We start from the raw sequence: 14,103 nt of genomic DNA on the forward strand, positions 1-14,103 counted from the left end.
ACACCATACCAGGGCCTGAGGCTCTGGCTGAGGCCGGCTACATCACACCAGGGCCTGTGTTTCTTGCTGAGGCCATGGACACCACATCAGGGCCTGTGCTACTGGCTGAGGCAAACTACACCACACAGGACCTGTGCAGCCGGCTTAGGCCACCTACACCACACCAGGGCCTGTGGCTCTGTCTGAGGCCGTCTACACCACACCAGGGCCTGTGCTGCTGGTTGAGGCCAACTACACCACACCAGGGCCTGTGGATCTGTCTGAGGCCATTTACACCCAACCAGGGCCAGTGCTTCTGGCTGAGGCCATGGACACCACACCAGGGCCTGTGCTGCTGGCTGAGGCAACCTACACCACAACAGGGCCTGTGGCTCCTGATGAGGCCGTCTACAACACACCAAAGGCCTGTGTATCTGGCTGAGACCATCTACACCACACCAGGGCCTGTACCTCTAGCTGAGGCCATGTACACCACACCAGGGCCTGTGCTGCTGGCTGTGGACCTGTGCAGCCAGCTTAGGCCACCTACACCACCCCAGGGCCTTTGGCTCTGGCTGAGGCCATGTACACCACACAGGGCCTGTGGCTCTGGATGTGGCAACCTACACCACACCATGGTCCTGTGGCTCTGGAAGAGGCCGTCTACAACACACCAAGGGCTGTGCTGCTGGATGAGGCCATGTTCATCACTCCCGGGTCTCTGCTGCTGGCTGAGGCCACCTACACCACACTAGGACCTGTGCTGCTGGATGAGGCTATGGACACCACACCAGGGCCTGTGGCTCAGGCTGAAATCAGCTACACCACACCAGGGCCTGTGCTTCTGGCTGACGCCACCTACACCACACCAGGACCTGTGCTACTGGCTGAGGCCATGGACACCACACCAGGGCCTGTGGCTCTGGCTGAGGCCGTGTACAACACAACAGTGACTGTGCTGCTGGATGAGGCAATTTTCATCACACCACGTGCTGTGCTTCTGGCTGAGGCCACCTAAACCACACAGGACCTGTGCTGCTGGCTGAGGCCATGGACACCACACCAGGGCCTGTGCTGCTGGCTGAGGCCACCTACACCACACAAGGGCCTGTGGATCTGTCTGAGACCGTCTACACCACACCACGGCCAGTGCTTCTGGCTGAGGCCATGGACACACACCAGGGCCTGAGGCTCTGGCTGAGGCCGTCTACATCACACCAGGGCTTGTGCTTCTGGCTGAGGCCATGGACATCACACCAGGGCCTGTGGGTCTGCCTAAGGCCATGGACATCACACCAGGGCCTGTGCCTCTAGCTGAGGCCATGTACACCAAGCCAGGGATTGTGGCTCTGACAGAGGCCACCTACACCACACCAAGGCCTGTGCTGCTGGGTTTGGCTATGGACACCACCCCAAGTCCTTTGGCTCTGGCTGAAGCCATGTACACCACTCAGGGCTTCTGGCTGTGGACCTGTGCAGCCAGCATAGGCCACCTACACCACACCAGGGCCTGTGGTTCTGGCTGAGGCCGTCTACATCACACCAGGGCTTGTGCTTATGGCTGAGGCCAACTACACCACAACATGGCATGTGCTTCTGGCTGTGGACCTGTGCAGCCAGTTTAGGCCACCTACACCATACCAGGGCCTGTGCAGCAGCACACACCAGGGCCTGTGCTGCTGGTTGAGGCCAACTACACCACACCAGGGCCTGTGGATCTGTCTGAGGCCATTTACACCCAACCAGGGCCAGTGCTTCTGGCTGAGGCCATGGACACCACACCAGGACCTGTGCTGCTGACTGAGGCTATGGACACCACACCAGGGCCTGTGCTGCTGGCTGAGGCCAACTACACCACACCAGGGCCTGCCGCTCTGGCTGAGGCCATGTACACCACACAGGGTCTGTGGCTCTGGTTGAGGCCATGTACACCACACAGGTCTTGCGCTGCTGGCTGAGGCAACCTACACCACAACTGGGCCTGTGGCCCTGGAAGAGGCCGTCTACAACACACCAAGGGCTGTGCTGCTGGATGAGGCTATGGACACCACCCCAGGGCCTGTGGCTCTGGCTGACGTCAGCTACACCACACCAGGGCCTGTGCTTCTGGCTGAGGCCAACTACACCACACCAGGGCCTGTGCTTCTGGCTGTGGACCTTTGCAGCCGGTTTAGGGTATCTACACCAAACCAGGGCCAGAGGCTCTGGCTGATGCCGTCTGCATCACACCAGGGCCTGTGCTTCTTGCTGAGGCCATGGACACCTCACCAGGGCCTGTGGCTCTGGCTGACGTCAGCTACACAACACCAGGGCCTGTGCTTCTGGCTGAGGCCAACTACACCACACCAGGGCCTGTGCTTCTGGCTGTGGACCTTTGCAGCTGGTTTAGGCTATCTACACCAAACCAGGGCCAGAGGCTCTGGCTGATGCCGTCTGCATCACACCAGGGCCTGTGCTTCTTGCTGAGGCCATGGACACCTCACCAGGGCCTGTGGCTTTGTCTGAGGCCATGTACACCACACCAGGGCCTTTGGCTCTGGCTGAGGCCGTCTACAACACACCAAGGACTGTGCTGCTGGATGAGGCAATGTTCATCACACCAGGTCCTGTGCTTCTGGCTGAGGCCACCTACACCACACAGGACCTGTGCTGCTGGCTGAGGCTATAGACACCACACCAGGGCCGTTGCTGCTGACTGAGGCCAACTACACCACACCAGGGCCTGTAGCTCTGGCTGAGCCCGTCTACATCACACCAGGGCCTGTGCTACTGGCTGAGGCCATGGACACCACACCAAGGCCTGTGCTGCTGGCTGAGGCAAACTACATCACACAGGACCTGTGCAGCCGGCTTAGGCCACCTACACCACACCAGGGCCTTTGGCTCTGGCTGAGGCCATGTACACCACACAGGGCCTGTGGCTCTGGTTGAGGCGATGTACACCACACAAGTACTGCGCTGCTGGCTGAGGCAACTACACCACAACTGGGCCTGTGGTGCTGGAATCGGCCATCTACAACACACCAAGGGCTGTGCTGCTGGATGAGGCTATGGACACCACACCAGGGCCTGTGCTTCTGGCTGAGGCCAACTTCACCACACCAGGACCTGTGCTGCTGGCTGAGGCCAACTACACCCCACCAGGGCATGTGGCTCTGTCTGAGGCCATCTACACCACACCAGGGCCAGTGCTTCTGGCTGAGGCCATGGACACCACACCAGGCACTGTACTGCTGGCTTTGGACCTGTGCAGCCAGCTTAGGCCACCTACACCACACCATGGCCTGTGGCTCTGGCTGAAGCAGTTTACATCACACCATGGCCTGTGCTACTGGCTGAGGCCATGTACACCACACAGGGCCTGTGCTGCTGGCTGAGGCAACCTACACCACAACAGGGCCTGTGGCTCCTGATGAGGCCGTCTACAACACACCGAGGGCCTGTGTCTCTGGATGAGACCATCTACACCACAACAGGGCCTGTGCCTCTAGCTAAGGCCATGTACACCACACCAGGGCCTGTGCTGCTGGCGGTGGACCTGTGCAGCCAGCTTAGGCGACCTACACCACACCAGGGCCTGTGCTGCTGGCTGAGGCCAAGGACACCACACCAAGGCCTGTGCTGCTGGCTGAGGCTATGGAGACCACCCCAGAGCCTTTGGCTCTGGCTGAGGCCATGTACACCACACAGGGCCTGTGGCTCTGGATGAGGCCTTCTACAACACACCAGGGCCTGTGGCTCTGTCTGAGGCCATCTACACCACACAGGACCTGTGCTGCTGGCTGAGGTTATGGACACCACACCAGGGCCTGTGCTGCTGGCTAAGGCTATGGACACCAGCCCAGGGCCTTTGGCTCTGGATGAGGCCATGTTCATCACCCCAGGGCCTGTGCTGCTGTCTGAGGCAACCTACACCACACCATGGTCCTGTGGCTCTGGAAGAGGCCGTCTACAACACACCAAGTGCTGTGCTGCTGGATGAGGCCATGTTCATCACCCCCGGGCCTCTGCTGCTGGCTGAGGCCACCTACACCACAGTAGGACCTGTGCTGCTGGATGAGGCTATGGACACCACACCAGGGCCTGTGGCTGTGGCTGACGTCAGCTACACCACACCAGGGCCTGTGCTTCTGGCTGACGCCAACTACACCAAACCAGGGCCTGTGCTTTTGGCTGTGGACCTGTGCAGCCGGTTTAGGCCACCTAAACCGAACCAGGGCTTGAGGCTCTGGCTGAGGCCGTCTACATCACACCAGGACCTGTGCTACTGGCTGAGGCCATGGACACCTCACCAGGGCCTGTGGCTTTGTCTGAGGCCATGTACACCACACCAGGGCCGGTGGCTCTGGCTGAGGCCGTGTACAACACACCAAGGACTGTGCTGCTGGATGAGGCAATGTTCATCACACCAGGTCCTGTGCTGCTGGCTGAGGCTATGGACACCACACCAGTGCCTGTGGCTCTGGCTGAGGCCAACTACACCACCCAAGGGCCTGTGGCTCTGGCTGAGACCATCTACACCACACCATGGCCTGTGACTCTAGATGAGGACATGTACACCACACCAGGGCCTGTGCTGCTGGCTGTGGACCTGTGCAGCAAGGGGGCCACCTACACCACACCATGGCCTGTGGCTCTGGCTGAGCCCGTCTACATCACACCAGGGCCTGTGCTACTGGCTGAGGCCATGGACACCACACCAAGGCCTGTGCTGCTGGCTGAGGCAATGTACAGCACACTGAGCCTGTGGCTCTGGATGAGGCCGTCTACAACACACCAAGGGCTGTGCTGCTGGGTGAGGCCATGTTCATCACCCCTGGGCCTGTGCTACTGGCTGAGGCAAACTACATCACACAGGACCTGTGCAGCCGGCTTAGGCCACCTACACCACACCAGGGCCTTTGGCTCTGGCTGAGGCCATGTACACCACACAGGGCCTGTGGCTCTGGTTGAGGCCATGTACACCACACAAGTACTGCGCTGCTGGCTGAGGCAACTACACCACAACTGGGCCTGTGGTGCTGGAATCGGCCATCTACAACACACCAAGGGCTGTGCTGCTGGATGAGGCTATGGACACCACACCAGGGCCTGTGGCTCTGGCTGACGTCAGTTACACCACACCAGGGCCTGTGCTTCTGGCTGAGGCCAACTTCACCACACCAGGTCCTGTGCTTCTGGCTGTGGACCTGTGCAGCCGGTTTAGGCTATCTACACCAAACCAGGGCCAGAGGCTCTGGCGGAGGCCGTCTACATCACACCAGGGCCTGTGGTTCTTGCTGAGGCCATGGACACCTCACCACGGCCTGTCGCACTGTCTGAGGCCGTCTACAACACACCAAGGACTGTGCTCCTGGATGAGGCTATGGACACCACACCAGGGCCTGTGCTGCTAGCTGAGCCCAACTACACCACACTAGGGCCTGTGCTGCTGGCGGTGGACCTGTGACGCCAGCTTAGGCCACCTACACCACACCAGGGCCTGTGCTGCTGGCTGAGGCCATGTACACCACACAGGTCTTGCGCTGCTGGCTGAGGCAACCTACACCACAACTGGGCCTGTGGCCCTGGAAGAGGCCGTCTACAACACACCAAGGGCTGTGCTGCTGGATGAGGCTATGGACACCACCCCAGGGCCTGTGGCTCTGGCTGACGTCAGCTACACCACACCAGGGCCTGTGCTTCTGGCTGTGGACCTTTGCAGCCGGTTTAGGCTATCTACACCAAACCAGGGCCAGAGGCTCTGACTGATGCCGTCTGCATCACACCAGGGCCTGTGCTTCTTGCTGAGGCCATGGACACCTCACCAGGGCCTGTGGCTTTGTCTGAGGCCATGTACACCACACCAGGGCCTTTGGCTCTGGCTGAGGCCGTCTACAACACACCAAGGACTGTGCTGCTGGATGAGGCAATGTTCATCACACCAGGTCCTGTGCTTCTGGCTGAGGCCACCTACACCACACAGGACCTGTGCTGCTGGCTGAGGCTATAGACACCACACCAGGGCCTTTGCTGCTGGTTGAGGCCAACTACACCACACCAGGTCCTGTGGATCTGTCTGAGGCCATCTAAATCCAACAAGGGCAAGTGCTTCTGGCTGAGGCAATTGCCGCCACATCAGGACCTGTGCTGCTGGCTGAGGCTATGGACACCACACCAGGGCCTGTGCTTCTGGCTGTGGACCTGTGCAGCCTGCTTAGGCCACCTACACCACACCAGGGCCTGTGGCTCTGGCTGAGGCTGTCTACATCACAATAGGGCCTGTGCTACTGGCTGAGGCCATGGACACCACACCAAGACCTGTGCTGCTGGCTGAAGCTATGGACACCACACCAGGGCATTTGGCTCTGGCTGAGGCCATGAACACCACACCAGGGCCTGTGGCTCTGGCTGAGGCCAGCTACACCACACCACGGCCAGTGCTTCTGACTGAGGCCATGGAAACCACACCAGGCCCTGTACTGCTGGCTGTGGACCTGTGCAGCCAGTTTAGGCCACCTACACCATACCAGGGCCTGAGGCTCTGGCTGAGGCCGGCTACATCACACCAGGGCCTGTGTTTCTTGCTGAGGCCATGGACACCACATCAGGGCCTGTGCTACTGGCTGAGGCAAACTACACCACACAGGACCTGTGCAGCCGGCTTAGGCCACCTACACCACACCAGGGCCTGTGGCTCTGTCTGAGGCCGTCTACACCACACCAGGGCCTGTGCTGCTGGTTGAGGCCAACTACACCACACCAGGGCCTGTGGATCTGTCTGAGGCCATTTACACCCAACCAGGGCCAGTGCTTCTGGCTGAGGCCATGGACACCACACCAGGGCCTGTGCTGCTGGCTGAGGCAACCTACACCACAACAGGGCCTGTGGCTCCTGATGAGGCCGTCTACAACACACCAAAGTCCTGTGTATCTGGCTGAGACCATCTACACCACACCAGGGCCTGTACCTCTAGCTGAGGCCATGTACACCACACCAGGGCCTGTGCTGCTGGCTGTGGACCTGTGCAGCCAGCTTAGGCCACCTACACCACCCCAGGGCCTTTGGCTCTGGCTGAGGCCATGTACACCACACAGGGCCTGTGGCTCTGGATGAGGCAACCTACACCACACCATGGTCCTGTGGCTCTGGAAGAGGCCGTCTACAACACACCAAGGGCTGTGCTGCTGGATGAGGCCATGTTCATCACTCCCGGGTCTCTGCTGCTGGCTGAGGCCACCTACACCACACTAGGACCTGTGCTGCTGGATGAGGCTATGGACACCACACCAGGGCCTGTGGCTCAGGCTGAAATCAGCTACACCACACCAGGGCCTGTGCTTCTGGCTGACGCCACCTACACCACACCAGGACCTGTGCTACTGGCTGAGGCCATGGACACCACACCAGGGCCTGTGGCTCTGGCTGAGGCCGTGTACAACACAACAGTGACTGTGCTGCTGGATGAGGCAATTTTCATCACACCACGTGCTGTGCTTCTGGCTGAGGCCACCTAAACCACACAGGACCTGTGCTGCTGGCTGAGGCCATGGACACCACACCAGGGCCTGTGCTGCTGGCTGAGGCCAACTACACCACACAAGGGCCTGTGGATCTGTCTGAGACCGTCTACACCACACCACGGCCAGTGCTTCTGGCTGAGGCCATGGACACACACCAGGGCCTGAGGCTCTGGCTGAGGCCGTCTACATCACACCAGGGCTTGTGCTTCTGGCTGAGGCCATGGACATCACACCAGGGCCTGTGGGTCTGCCTAAGGCCATGGACATCACACCAGGGCCTGTGCCTCTAGCTGAGGCCATGTACACCAAGCCAGGGATTGTGGCTCTGACAGAGGCCACCTACACCACACCAAGGCCTGTGCTGCTGGGTTTGGCTATGGACACCACCCCAAGTCCTTTGGCTCTGGCTGAAGCCATGTACACCACACAGGGCTTCTGGCTGTGGACCTGTGCAGCCAGCATAGGCCACCTACACCACACCAGGGCCTGTGGTTCTGGCTGAGGCCGTCTACATCACACCAGGGCTTGTGCTTATGGCTGAGGCCAACTACACCACAACATGGCATGTGCTTCTGGCTGTGGACCTGTGCAGCCAGTTTAGGCCACCTACACCATACCAGGGCCTGTGCAGCAGCACACACCAGGGCCTGTGCTGCTGGTTGAGGCCAACTACACCACACCAGGGCCTGTGGATCTGTCTGAGGCCATTTACACCCAACCATGGCCAGTGCTTCTGGCTGAGGCCATGGACACCACACCAGGACCTGTGCTGCTGACTGAGGCTATGGACACCACACCAGGGCCTGTGCTGCTGGCTGAGGCCAACTACACCACACCAGGGCCTGCCGCTCTGGCTGAGGCCATGTACACCACACAGGGTCTGTGGCTCTGGTTGAGGCCATGTACACCACACAGGTCTTGCGCTGCTGGCTGAGGCAACCTACACCACAACTGGGCCTGTGGCCCTGGAAGAGGCCGTCTACAACACACCAAGGGCTGTGCTGCTGGATGAGGCTATGGACACCACCCCAGGGCCTGTGGCTCTGGCTGACGTCAGCTACACCACACCAGGGCCTGTGCTTCTGGATGAGGCCAACTACACCACACCAGGGCCTGTGCTTCTGGCTGTGGACCTTTGCAGCCGGTTTAGGGTATCTACACCAAACCAGGGCCAGAGGCTCTGGCTGATGCCGTCTGCATCACACCAGGGCCTGTGCTTCTTGCTGAGGCCATGGACACCTCACCAGGGCCTGTGGAACTGGCTGACGTCAGCTACACAACACCAGGGCCTGTGCTTCTGGCTGAGGCCAACTACACCACACCAGGGCCTGTGCTTCTGGCTGTGGACCTTTGCAACTGGTTTAGGCTATCTACACCAAACCAGGGCCAGAGGCTCTGGCTGATGCCGTCTGCATCACACCAGGGCCTGTGCTTCTTGCTGAGGCCATGGACACCTCACCAGGGCCTGTGGCTTTGTCTGAGGCCATGTACACCACACCAGGGCCTTTGGCTCTGGCTGAGGCCGTCTACAACACACCAAGGACTGTGCTGCTGGATGAGGCAATGTTCATCACACCAGGTCCTGTGCTTCTGGCTGAGGCCACCTACACCACACAGGGCCTGTGGTGCTGGCTGAGGCTATAGACACCACACCAGGGCCTTTGCTGCTGGCTGAGGCCAACTACACCACACCAGGGCCTGTGGATCTGTCTAAGGCCATCTAAATCCAACAAGGGCAAGTGCTTCTGGCTGAGGCCATGGACGCCACATCAGGACCTGTGCTGCTGGCTGAGGCTATGGACACCACACCAGGGCCTGTGCTTCTGGCTGTGGACCTGTGCAGCCTGCTTAGGCCACCTACACCACACCAGGGCCTGTGGCTCTGGCTGAGGCTGTCTACATCACAATAGGGCCTGTGCTACTGGCTGAGGCCATGGACACCACACCAAGACCTGTGCTGCTGGCTGAAGCTATGGACAACACACCAGGGCATTTGGCTCTGGCTGAGGCCATGAACACCATACCAGGGTATGAGGCTCTGGCTGAGGCCGGCTACATCACACCAGGGCCTGTGCTTCTTGCTGAGGCCATGGACACCACATCAGGGCCTGTGTTACTGGCTGAGGCAAACTACACCACACAGGACCTGTGCAGCCGGCTTAGGCCACCTACACCACACCAGGGCCTGTGGCTCTGTCTGTGGCCGTCTACACCACACCAGGGCCTGTACTGCTGGTTGAGGCCAACTACACCACACCAGGGCCTGTGGATCTGTCTGAGGCCATGGACACCCAACCAGGGCCAGTGCTGCTGACTGAGGCTATGGACACCACACCAGGGCCTGTGCTGCTGGCTGAGGCCAACTACACCACACCAGGGCCTGTCGCTCTGGCTGAGGCCATGTACACCACACAGGGCCTGTGGCTCTGGTTAAGGCCATGTACACCACACAGGTCTTGCGCTGCTGGCTGAGGCAACCTACACCACAACTGGGCCTGTGGAACTGGAAGAGGCCTTCTACAACACACCAAGGGCTGTGCTGCTGGATGAGGCTATGGACACCACCCCAGGGCCTGTGGCTCTGGCTGACGTCAGCTACACCACACCAGGGCCTGCGCTTCTGGCTGAGGCCAACTACACCACACCAGGGCCACTGCTTCTGGCTGAGGCCATGGACACCACACCAGGGCCTGTGCTTCTTGCTGAGGCCATGGACACCTCACCAGGGCCTGTGGCTTTGTCTGAGGCCATGTACACCACACCAGGGCCTGTCGCTCTAGCTGAGGCCGTCTACACCACACCAGGGCCTGTGCTTCTGGCTGTGGACCTTTGCAGCCGGTTTAGGGTATCTACACCAAACCAGGGCCAGAGGCTCTGGCTGATGCCGTCTGCATCACACCAGGGCCTGTGCTTCTTGCTGAGGCCATGGACACCTCACCAGGGCCTGTGGCTCTGGCTGACGTCAGCTACACCACACCAGGGCCTGTGCTTCTGGCTGAGGCCAACTACACCACACCAGGGCCTGTGCTTCTGGCTGTGGACCTTTGCAGCTGGTTTAGGCCGTCTACACCAAACCAGGGCCAGAGGCACTGGCTGATGCCGTCTGCATCACACCAGGGCCTGTGCTCCTTGCTGAGGCCATGGACACCTCACCAGGGCCTGTGGCTTTGTCTGAGGCCATGTACACCACACCAGGGCCTTTGGCTCTGGCTGAGGCCGTCTACAACACACCAAGGACTGTGCTGCTGGATGAGGCAATGTTCATCACACCAGGTCCTGTGTTTCTGGCTGAGGCCACCTACACCACACAGGACCTGTGGTGCTGGCTGAGGCTATAGACACCACACCAGGGCCTTTGCTGCTGGCTGAGGCCAACTACACCACACCAGGGCATGTGGATCTGTCTAAGGCCATCTAAATCCAACAAGGGCAAGTGCTTCTGGCTGAGGCCATGGACGCCACATCAGGACCTGTGCTGCTGGCTGAGGCTATGGACACCACACCAGGGCCTGTGCTTCTGGCTGTGGACCTGTGCAGCCTGCTTAGGCCACCTACACCACACCAGGGCCTGTGGCTCTGGCTGAGGCTGTCTACATCACAATAGGGCCTGTGCTACTGGCTGAGGCCATGGACACCACACCAAGACCTGTGCTGCTGGCTGAAGCTATGGACACCACACCAGGGCATTTGGCTCTGGCTGAGGCCATGAACACCACACCAGGGCCTGTGGCTCTGGCTGAGGCCAGCTACACCACACCACGGCCAGTGCTTCTGACTGAGGCCATGGAAACCACACCAGGCCCTGTACTGCTGGCTGTGGACCTGTGCAGCCAGTTTAGGCCATCTACACCATACCAGGGCCTGAGGCTCTGGCTGAGGCCGGCTACATCACACCAGGGCCTGTGCTTCTTGCTGAGGCCATGGACACCACATCAGGGCCTGTGTTACTGGCTGAGGCAAACTACACCACACAGGACCTGTGTAGCCGGCTTAGACCACCTACACAACACCAGGGCCTGTGGCTCTGTCTGAGGCCCTCTACACCACACCAGGGCCTGTGCTGCTGGTTGAGGCCAACTACACCACACCAGGGCCTGTGGATCTGTCTGAGGCCATGGACACCCAACCAGGGCTAGTGCTGCTGACTGAGGCTATGGACACCACACCAGGGCCTGTGCTGCTGGCTGAGGCCAACTACACCACACCAGGGCCTTTCGCTCTGGCTGAGGCCATGTACACCACACAGGGCCTGTGGCTCTGGTTGAGGCCATGTACACCACACAGGTCTTGCGCTGCTGGCTGAGGCAACCTACACCACAACTGGGCCTGTGGAACTGGAAGAGGCCTTCTACAACACACCAAGGGCTGTGCTGCTGGATGAGGCTATGGACACCACCCCAGGGCCTGTGGTTCTGGCTGACGTCAGCTACACCACACCAGGGCCTGCGCTTCTGGCTGAGGCCAACTGCACCACACCAGGGCCACTGCTTCTGGCTGAGGCCATGGACACCACACCAGGGCCTGTGCTTCTTGCTGAGGCCATGGACACCTCACCAGGGCCTTTGGCTTTGTCTGAGGCCATGTACACCACACCAGGGCCTGTGGCTCTGGCTGAGGCCGTCTACAACACACCAAGGACTGTGCTGCTGGATGAGGCAATGTTCATCACACCAGGTCCTGTGCTTCTGGCTGAGGCCACCTACACCACACAGGACCTGTGCTGCTGGCTGAGGCTATAGACACCACACCAGGGCCTTTGCTGCTGGCTGAGGCCAACTACACCACACAAGGGCCTGAGGCTCTGGCTGAGACCATCTACACCACACCATGGCCTGTGACTCTAGATGAGGCCATGTACACCACACCAGGGCCTGTGCTGCTGGCTGTGCACCTGTGCAGCCAGTTTAGGCCACCTACACCATACCAGGACCTGAGGCTCTGGCTGAGGCTGTCTACATCACACCAGGGCCTGTGCTTCTTGCTGAGGCCATGGACACCACATCAGGGCCTGTGCTACTGGCTGAGGCAAACTACACCACACAGGACCTGTGCAGCCGGCTTAGGCCACCTACACCACACCAGGGCCTGTGCAGCAGCACACACCAGTGCCTGTGCTTCTGGCTGAGGCCAACTACACCACACCAGGGCCTTTGCTGCTGGTTGAGGCCAAGTACACCACACAAGGGCCTGTGTCTCTGGCTGAGACCATCTACACCACACCAGGGCCTGTGCCTCTAGCTGAGGCAATGTACACCACACCAGGGCTTGTGCTGCTCGCTGTGGACCTGTGCAGCCAGCTTAGGCAACCTACACCACACCAGGGCCTGTGCTACTGGCTGAGGCCATGGACACCACACCAAGGCCTGTGCTGCTGGCTGAGGCTATGGACACCACACCAGTGCCTGTGGCTACTGGCTGAGGCCATGTACACCACCCCCGGGCCTTTGATGCTGGCTGAGGCCAACTACACCACAGCAGGACCTGTGGCTCTGGCTGAGGCCATCTACATCACACCAAGGGCTGTGCTGCTGGATGAGGCTATGGACACCACCCCAGGGCCTGTGGCTCTGGCTGACGTCAGCTACACCACACCAGGGCCTGCGCTTCTGGCTGAGGCCAACTACACCACACCAGGGCCTGTGCTGCTGGCTGAGGCCATCTACACCACACCAGGACCTGTGCTGCTGGCTGAGGCCAACTACACCCCACCAGGGCATGTGGCTCTGTCTGAGGCCATCTACACCACACCAGGGCCAGTGCTTCTGGCTGAGGCCATGGACACCACAACAGGACCTGTGCTGCTGGCTGAGCTATGGACACCACACCAGGGCCTGTGCTGCTTGCTGTGGGCCTGTAGCTCTGGCGTAGGCCATGAACACCACACCAGGGTCTGTGACTCTGGCTGAGGCAATCTACAACACACCAAGGCCTGTGCTTCCGGATGTGGACCTGTGCAGCCAGCTTAGGCCACCTACACAACACCAAGGCCTGTGGCTCTGGCTGAGGCCATGGACAGCTCACCAGGGCCTGTGGCTTTGTCTGAGGCCATGTACACCACACCAGGGCCTGTGGCTCTGGATGAGGCCGTCTACAACACACCAAGGACTGTGCTGCTGGATGAGGCAATGTTCATCACACCAGGTCCTGTGCTGCTGGCTGAGGCTATGGACACCACACCAGGGCCTGTGGTGCTGGCTGAGGCCAACTACACCAAACAAGGGCCTGTGGCTCTGGCTGAGGCCATCTACACCACACCAGGGCCACTGCTTCTGGCTGAGGCCATGGACACCACACCAGGGCCTGTGCTGCTGGCTGAGGCCATCTACACCACACCAGGACCTGTGCTGCTGGATGAGGCCAACTACACCCCACCAGGGCATGTGGCTCTGTCTGAGGCCATCTACACCACACCAGGGCCAGTGCTTCTGGCTGAGGCCATGGACACCACCCCCGGGCCTTTGATGCTGGCTGAGGCCAACTACACCACACCAGGTCCTGTGGATCTGGCTGAGGCCGTCTACAACACACCAAGGGTTGTGGGGCTGGTCAAACGCTAAAATGAGTCCTTTGGTTAGGGTATTAGGCAAGCATGCAGTTACAGTTAACAGTGTAGTTAAATTG

The sequence above is a fragment of the Pelmatolapia mariae genome, linkage group LG6, assembly GCF_036321145.2.
Source record: "Pelmatolapia mariae isolate MD_Pm_ZW linkage group LG6, Pm_UMD_F_2, whole genome shotgun sequence".
Classification (NCBI taxonomy): Eukaryota; Metazoa; Chordata; class Actinopteri; order Cichliformes; family Cichlidae; genus Pelmatolapia; species Pelmatolapia mariae.